At 36.1% G+C, this 9,859-nt stretch overlaps 1 protein-coding gene across 1 annotated transcript in view; it reads right to left on the reverse strand.

Annotated features, from left to right (window-relative positions):
* Positions 1–826: 826 nt before the first annotated feature.
* Positions 827–9,859, reverse strand: part of LOC115210607 (DALR anticodon-binding domain-containing protein 3) — a 47,384-nt gene continuing 38,351 nt past the window's right edge. Inside the window, exon 14 of the mRNA XM_036502584.1 lies at positions 827–843. The gene's annotated coding sequence lies outside the window, so the exon portion shown is untranslated. The remainder of the gene's footprint in view (positions 844–9,859) is intronic.

Here is a 9,859-nt window from a genome sequence, read left to right on the forward strand (position 1 = left end):
CAACAGGATAAATACCTACCCGTCTGGAGAAAAGTATGACTGAACTTCGAATCTTCGGGAAAGAACGTAAATCCTTTATTCATACACTGCAAATGATCACGATATCTGGGACTTAAAAAACCTGCAAAACCTTAAGCTTTAAAGGATGCTTTCCTTCACAACCTTGCAACCAGGCTGGTGGCCGGTCAAAATTTATTCAAAATTGAAAAGAGAACTCTCTCTCTCTCTCTCTCTCTCTCTCTCTCTCTCTCTCTCTCACACACACACACACACACGCACACAGAGGCTTGTTTAAGTTTCCGTCTACCGTATTCATTCACAAAACTTTGGTCGGCCCAGGACTGCAGTAGAAGACAGTTGCTAAAGGCGCTGCACAATGAGACTGAACCCAAGATCACGAAGTTAAGAAGCAAGCTTCTTATTCACAAACACTTGCCTGCGCCCATGTATGTATTCTTGTGTTTTTAGGCATTGTAAAGCAGACACACCAGCGGACACATGAGTATATAATACAACATAGTTTATTCGTCATACGCGAGCTTAGTAATATGCACCATATTTTTATTAATTGTTTTAGATGTCATTGCAGTCGCGAACAGGCACAACCACCCTCTCGGCATTCTCACTTCGACCCAGTAGAAGATTGCCAATGTGACAGATGGTGGGAAAGAAGGTTGAACAAACAGCTGGTTCTCCTTTCCACCAAAATCGAATGAAATTCGCCGCCGGTCCAGACAACGAACTCATGTTTCATATGATCGCGAGCTCAACGACTATACTACGCACCTTTACACACACACACGCACACACGCACACACACACACACACACACACACACACACACTCACACACACACATGAGAAGCCACACGTACGCGCGCGCGTGCGAGCATACACACACACACACACAACAAACACATATACATACATATATATATAATACAAATTAGAGATAAAACCACTATTATGCAACTCAAACAGTAATAAACATAAACCAAAACATAAATAACAAAGAATATATATATATTATATATATATATATATATATATATATACTAGCTGAAGGTGACCCGCTCTACGCGCGGGTAAGAGTGTGGTTGTTACTTTCTGTTGCTTCCTTTCAGCACGTAAAAAGCACCATCCGAACGCGGCCGATTGCAGCGCCGCCTTGACTTGCTTCTGTGCCGGTGGCACGTAAAAAGTACCAAGCGATCGTTGTCGCTGCGAGCCCCCCCTGGCACCTGTGCCGGCGGCACGAAAAAAGCACCCACTACACCCACAGAGTGGTTGGCGTTAGGAAGGTCATCCACCTGTAGAAACACTGCCAGATCAGACTGGAGCCTGGTGCAGCCTCCTGGCTTCCCAGACCCCGGTCACACTGTCCAACCCGTGCTACCACGGAAAACGGACGTTAAACAATGATGATGATGATGATTCTCCGTCTTTGTTTCTCTCTCCTTTCTCTCTCACTTTCCCACTTTCCCACTCTCTTACTTTTCTTTTCTCTCGGACTCTCCCTCGCTTTCTCTTACTCTCTATCTTTATCTATCTCTCTCCCATTTATAAACAACAGAAGATCTTGAGTAAGTTGAGAAATAAGATATTTAGAAAGATCAATCATAAATATCAGGCAGTGGCAACGGAAAAGTCTGCTTCAAGGTAGACAGCAAAACGCTAACATTTAAAAGGGACAGACGAACTTGCGAGCTGAATAAAAATAATAAAATATTGGAAACCAAAGTTTGAAGGGATAGAATCTGAGGATAGTAGAGTCACCATGGCTGGCATTTCTTAACGACGGACAGCAACGTATTGACAGTTTAACGGCTGGCGTAAAATTTTGAACTTGATGTAAAAGAAAATTCGTAAACACCAAGTTTTAAAGTGATTCTTTCTCACGACAGTAGACTCACCATGGCAAGCATTCAAAACTTCTTTATCATGGACGGCAACACATTGACGATTAAAAGGCTGGCGCAAATTTTTTAGCTTGATGTAACAGAGAACTCCTAAACACCCGCTCCTTGAAATTTTAATCCTCTTCCTTTTCACATTTTGGTTAATATAACCCGATTTCATTCGGGTCTACTGGGACCACATTTTATAAGATGAGGAATTTTGTCCTAGAGGTGACGCCTTTCATTTGAGGAAAAAAATAGTTATCATGCAAACTTGCCAGCACTTTTAACATAGGTGTGCATATTTTCAGCTGAATCGACCGACTACGTAATGCACACATTATATATATATATATATATATATATGTGTGTGTGTGCGTGTATATATATATATGTGTGTGTGTGTGTGTGTGTGTATGTGTGTGCACGCATTATATATACAAATGTATACAAATGAGATATATATCTGTATAAATTAAATTAGAGATAAAACCACTAATAGGCAAATAAACAGTGAAAAACCAAAAAGAAAAACATTAAAAAAATATAATATAGAAAATATATAAAATATAAAATTGAAAAATTTTAATTATTTAAATTGAAAATAAAAATTATTAAATTATATTTATAATTTGTTTAAAAATATATATAACTATGAAAAAGTATGAAAAAGTTTAATATACATAAATACAGATATATACACTTTGTATATATACATTATATATACATATTTATATATAGAACACACACACACACACATACATTATATATACATATTTATATATAGAACACACACACACACATACATTATATATACATATTTATATATAGAACACACACACACACACACATACATTATATATACATATTTATATATAGAACACACACACATACATACATTATATATACATATTTATATATAGAACACACACACACACACACATATATAAATGAACGCAAGAATATCTGATTCATAATATTTGTTCTCATGCTCGTGTGTTGTTGGTGACACACAGATACATAAAAGAACGCCGAACTGATGGGAAGGTAGGAAACAGAGTGAGTGAAAAAGAGAGGAAATAGCGAGAGTGACAGATACTTTAAATAACGGTAGTGGACATTATCAAAGTTATATATGAAGAGGAGTGAGAGGGTAATGGAGGAAATAGCGTGAGTGAGGAAGATGGCCCCTAGCAACCACACCTTTTAAGATAGGGATTTCTAAGGTAGCCCACGGGCATCGTCACCTCATTCTACATGTCTCTGTAAATTTTGGAGCGAATCGGACGGGATGTAGTGGCATTGAAAGCGATCCAAGCGGTAAAAACGCATTTCAGTTTTATATATAGAGATAACTTATAACTAGATCTCAAAAAGTATAAAAATGAATGAACAATATATAAGTAAAAAAACTACGTACGTTTCATGGCTACAATTAAATTCGAATTACAATTAAGTTTAAATTCAATTGAAATACATTCGAGTTAAAATTATAGTCGATCTTTTATTAATTGTTTTAGATATCATTGAAGTCGCGAGCAGGCATTCTCACTTTAAAATTATAGTCAATATATATATATATATATATGGGCAACTCACATAGGTAAGCTATTTCGTCATAAACACGTACCACATATGTGGTCCGTTGGCGATTTTGCTTCTTCTTTGGACGTTTCCCTTTTTCGTTTCAAACGAAAAGCCATGCTCGAAACGTTGAAAAACTCTCTCCTTTCACCAAGCGTCAAACTAATATAATTCTTTTACACATCCATACGTTCGTCTTTTTTGCTTCGTTTTTTTCTTCATTATTTGTTTATTGAATTACACACACACACACACACACACACACACACACACACACACACACACACATATATATATATACATACAAACACACACACACATACATATATATATAATATATATATATATGGGCAACTCACATAGGTAAGCTATTTCGTCATAAACACGTACCACATATGTGGTCCGTTGGCGATTTTGCTTCTTCTTTGGACGTTTCCCTTTTTCGTTTCAAACGAAAAGCCATGCTCGAAACGTTGAAAAACTCTCTCCTTTCACCAAGCGTCAAACTAATATAATTCTTTTACACATCCATACGTTCGTCTTTTTTGCTTCGTTTTTTTCTTCATTATTTGTTTATTGAATTACACACACACACACACACACACACACACACACACAACACACACACACACACACACACACACACACCACACACACACATATATATATATACATACAAACACACACACACACATACATATATATATATATATATATATAATGTCGTGAAGTATATTTGCCACTTAAATGTCGCTAGCCCTTAAGGGTGGATGCTACTGTAGCTTGTAACCCCAGGAGCACACCTCCTCCAGCTGGCTATTGACACACTTTCTGTACCCAATCAACATTTGCAAATGGAAGCCATCCTTCCCATCTTCAATCTGACATGATACACACGAACTCGAGTTTCTGGGTATTGACCCGTCATCAGCGTGTGTCATTCATCGATTGCCGATGAAAAGTGGGTTCCCTTTGCAAATATATCCTTTTTCCAGTGACGAAAAGTCACTGATATCGAAAAAGTGTAAACAAGCAATAATAAATCTCTGAGCGAGGTATAAACAGTAGATTATTAGATTTATAATATATATACATATATATATATAATAAATCTCTCCCTCTCTCTCTCCCTCCCCTCTTTCTCTTTTTCTCTCTCTCGCTGCTCACACGAGACCATCGCCTATCTTTCTTTCCCTCACGCGACCATCTTTCTTTTCCTACACGGACGTTCTAAGGACTGTGCGTCTTCTATCTGTCTCTTCTATCTTTTCTCTTTTCAAAGAAAATATTTCTCCCAGCGTTCACTACCCTTCCCCTCATTCTGGTTTAACGACCCTCCATGTTTGTTTTCGTTCGGTTTCCTTGTATGTCTCTAGTGTCCTGTTTTTGTTTCCAACTTTAACCCTCCATAAAATCCAAAATTTATTTGGGAAATTATGGGAGCAACTGTCTTCGAAGACTCATATTGTCGTTGAATGCTCGAAATGTGGAGTAGATAGAAAGAGAGCAGACAACTGATGAAGGGTCGTTTTTTGTCTTACTTATTCTCGTTGTATTTAACTCGCTTGTTTTCGTATTTCATGTTGTTTACAGTTGGTGACACCCTGTACCCATATATGCGTATACATGTATGTATGTATGTATGTATATATATATATATATATATATATAATTAAATATTATGTAACATTAAAAGTTACATTAAAGATGATTTGGACATGTTAAACCGCCTCCAAAAAAAAAGAGTAAAGGAAAAAAGAACGTATGGTCTCCTTTGATGTTGTAGACCTGTAAACTAATATCTCCCATAATTATGGATTAGAAGCAATTCAGCTCTAGCTGGAAATATATCCTAAAGAAATACCGGAACGTATTAGCAAAGAGTTCATAATTGAATCATTAAAAATTATTCTCCAGCAAAATCACTTCATGTTTGACACCACTGTATACCGACAATTTGGAGTCGCAATGGAAACCAAGGCAATCCCCGTTCTGGCAAACTTGACAGTGGGCTATTTGGAACTGACAGTATATCAGGAGTCACTCACAAAATTCGGAAATGTCCTTTCCCAATACATAAGGGAAAATCAGAAAAGACATTGACCGTTTCATTCTGTGGAGTGAGAACATGGAGAAACTTTTGGAATTAAAAAGACTTCTCAATAGCATAAAAACAAATATACAATTCACAATGAAACACAACAAAAAGGAACTGCCTTTTTTAGATATACTAATAAAAAAAGTAGATAAAAAATAGAAACTGACATATTTTACGAAACTACAGACTCGAAACAATGCTTATTATTTAGCTCATGCCACCAGAGACATATTAGAATAAATATCTGGCGAGAAGAATCTGCACTATAGTGTCGGAAAAAAACACCAGGGAACTCGGGCTACAAGAACTTAAAAATATACTCGTCGACAGACACTACCCAACTTCGCTTATAGATGATGGAATTAAACTTGCGAAAAGAATTAATGTACAAATACTAAGAGTAGTCAAACAAAACAACGCACCCACCCTAAAAATATTACCTTATATTTCCACACACAACTCCAGAAACAACGAAGCATATAACACTATTATCCAAACCTTTCCAATACTACATAAGGACCCTAAGCTGTATGAAATTCTACGCACCCATAAAATTATTAAAAGCAACAAATAGCCAAAACCACTAAAGCAGATACTCACAAGTGCAAAACTATACTTGAAAATAACGGAAGCAAGTGTTTAAAAATGTGGACGACTGAACTGTGGAACATATCCCGACCTAATAGAAGGCTCAGAATTCCGTTTTAAACAAGGACAAAGTTTTTTAATTAAAACAGACTTCACTTGCGCCTCTGAAAATTTTATCTACGTCATAGCATGTTCCTGCTGCAGTAGGAACTATATAGGTTCAACATGAATGTCTCTAAGACATAGATCTACACTACACAGGTAACAAATCTGCCCCCGCCTCAATACCGTCAAATACCACTCAGTGGTCATATAGACAGATGTGCTAAGGAAGGTCAACCACAGTTCACAATATTCCGACTTAACCAATGCACGGAAAGGACCTCAACTTAGCTATAACTAAATAAAGTACGACTACATTTATTGAAAAATACAAACCAGAACCTAACATGAACATTTAATGGACATCACAGAAAAAACCCCAGAAAAGGAGAAAAAAGATTTAGCTAAGAAAATATATCCACTGATAAAATACATTATATTCACTGATTATCTTCCTTGAACTATATTCTCCCGTATAGCCGCAAAACTGTATCATACCTGCTTCTACGCAAGATTAAATCAAAAACTTATGATTTCATAACATTGAGTCATGATTAATGAAGTAAAGCCGGTCGACTCTGTACATATTGTAATGTATTAAATAATCTTTATCTACACAAACAAGATTTCTGTGCTTTTTCACCTTAAATCTTATGTATGTATGTATGTATGTATGTATATTGTATATAGGGAGCAGTTTTTCTTTTAAGCATGTCATATTGAAAACACGACTATGTTTTAAACTAAATTATTTTTTTTAATTAAAGATTATTTTATCTCCACATCAGGCCCGTAGAGCTCATTTACAACAATGAAGTACTCAAATTCATATTTTTCATCATTTCCAGGCTATCCCAGACTTACCTTCAGGATTTGGAATGGTTTGGGCTTCTGTGCTGTCCTTTCTTTAATGGGCAGCTTATATGTATACAGATTTTCCCACGACAACTTGACCGTCAGAGTGTTTAGTGTTTTGCAGAGTGCTTATTGTTTAGTGTTTTGCTTCATCAGATTTGCAGTTGTGACGTGTGTATGTTGTATGTTAAGTGCAGCCTGTTGTTGCGATATTGGTACTACTTCTGTAAGCAATCTGCTATGCATGTGGAATTTCTAGAGGATATGGATGCATACGTACGTATGTATGGATGTATACATATGTACGTATATATGTTTGGATGTAAACGTACATACATATGTATGTATGTATGTATGTATGTATGTATGTATGTATGTATGTACGTATATATGTATGCATGTATGTATTTATATATGTATGTATGCATGCATGGATGTATGTATGTATATATGTATGTATATATGTTTGTATGTATGTATGCATGTATGTATGTATATATGTATGTATATATGTTTGTATGTATATATGTATGTATATATGTTTGTATGTATATATGTATGTATATATGTTTGTATGTATGTATGCATGCATGTATGTATGTATATATGTATGTATGTATGCTTACATGCATGTATGTATGCATGCATGTATGTATATATGTATGTATGTATATATGTATGTATGTATGCATGTATGTATGTATGTATGCATGTATGCATGTATGTATGTATGTATGTAATGCTTTCTTATACCACTTACTTAACGATTACACACACAAAATGCTTCCATACTCCACTTAGAATTAGAGTTTGGGTAAGGGTTCGTACATTACGGTACTTCCACATCTGTACACACATAAATAATGCTAAAAAAAAAGAAGGATAAAGCTTCTTCCCAAGTCATATACACTCAAAAATCCAGTTTCCCGGTTTCTCTGGTGTATATATTTCCCATTTGGGCGGGACACTACATGGTTTTTATTGTTAGCTGAGTGAACTGCAACGACATGAAATGAGAGGTGGTTTGCTCATGAACACAATGCATTGCTCAGTCTAGTAATGGAAATCAAAATCTTATAACCATGAGTTCAACAACCTAATCATTAAGCCACGAGCCGGTACACTCACATATATAGACTACACTAAGATAAATACAGGCGATCCTCCCTCTTATTCTCGCTTCCAGACATTGCTATACCCCAATACCTGCATATAGGTACTCGTTCCTTTCTCTTTTCTTAGCTCATCTCTAGTTTCTAACCTTTTGCACAGTACTTCTATGTACAGCTGCCCTGTTTACACACATCACATGCTCTCACCACCACAGTTATTTTGTCTTGTATAGAACATCTTATTCTCAGCAATATAAAACATATGTCACGTCACTGTGAAAATATGCATGGGCTGCAGCAAAAAAATCTTTGTAATCTTCAGAAAGAAAAACATCAAAAAGTGTTGTCCAAAGAAAGCTCACTAACACAATGAACAGGTCCAACATTATTGGTGCTTTAGTAAATATATGCATTCAGTTGTAATAAATCTCGATGAAAAGTAGGCCTCCTTTTGCAAAAGTATCCTTTTTCCAGTGACGAAAAGTCACTGAGGTCTACTCTTCATCGACAACAGTAATTGTCACACGCTGATGACGGGTCAGTATCCAGAAACTCGAGTCCGTGTGTATCATAGGTTGAAGACGGGAAGGATGGCTTTCCTTTGCAACAACTGATAGGGCACAGAAAGTGTGTCAGTAGCCAACTGGAGGAGGTGTCCTCCTGGGGCTACAAGCTATAGTAGCATCCACCCTTAGGGGTTAGCCACATTTAAATGGCAAATATACTTCACGATGTCGTGCAGCTACTGTTTATACTTCGCTCAGAGATTTATTATTGCTTGTTTACACTTTTTCGATATCAGTGACCTTTCCTCACTGGAAAAAGGATAGATTTGCGAAGCGAGGCCTACTTTTCATCGACAACTGTGATTGTCACACGTTGATGACGGGTCAGTATCCAGAAACTCGAGTCCGTGTGTATCATAGGTTGAAGACGGGAAGGATGGCTTCCCTTTGCAAATACTGATAGGGTACAGAAAGTGTGTCAATAGCCAGCTGGAGGAGGTGTGCTCCTGGGGCTATAAGCTACAGTAGCATCCACCCTTAAGGGTTAATGACATTTAAGTGGCAAATATACTACATTCAGTTGATCATTAATTAAACCAAATACAAAATAAATGAATTTAAATAGATAATCAATCCAATGATAAAGCTAAGCACGTTAATGACAAGCTGAATGTAAACAAAATGGTAATTATACAGAAATGAATATTATAAATTAATTGCTGTGTGAATAACGAATTAATTAACAAGTCAATGATTAAATAGGGCATGTATCAATGTATGTATGGAAATACGTGATGGAAAGAATTTCGGACAAACGCACATCTGGTTGGGAAGGGTGAAAATGAGAAGAAAAAGAGACAGAGATCTGCAAACAAAAAGATAGATGAAAGCCTAATTGCTTTGGAGAAAAAACATATCGACCCATAGATATATGTAATTAAAAAAATTTATGAGAATAGTTGAAATCACATGGGATTAGAGATCTTGTAAATAACATTAATTTTTTTTTGTATAGAAGCACAAGTTTATTGACTCCAATTCTTCACTGGTACTTTATTCTATTGACTCCAGAAGGATGAACAACAGAGTTAACTTAGATGGGATTTAAAATTTGAGA

This window comes from Octopus sinensis, linkage group LG4 (assembly GCF_006345805.1).
Source record: "Octopus sinensis linkage group LG4, ASM634580v1, whole genome shotgun sequence".
Lineage (NCBI taxonomy): Eukaryota > Metazoa > Mollusca > Cephalopoda > Octopoda > Octopodidae > Octopus > Octopus sinensis.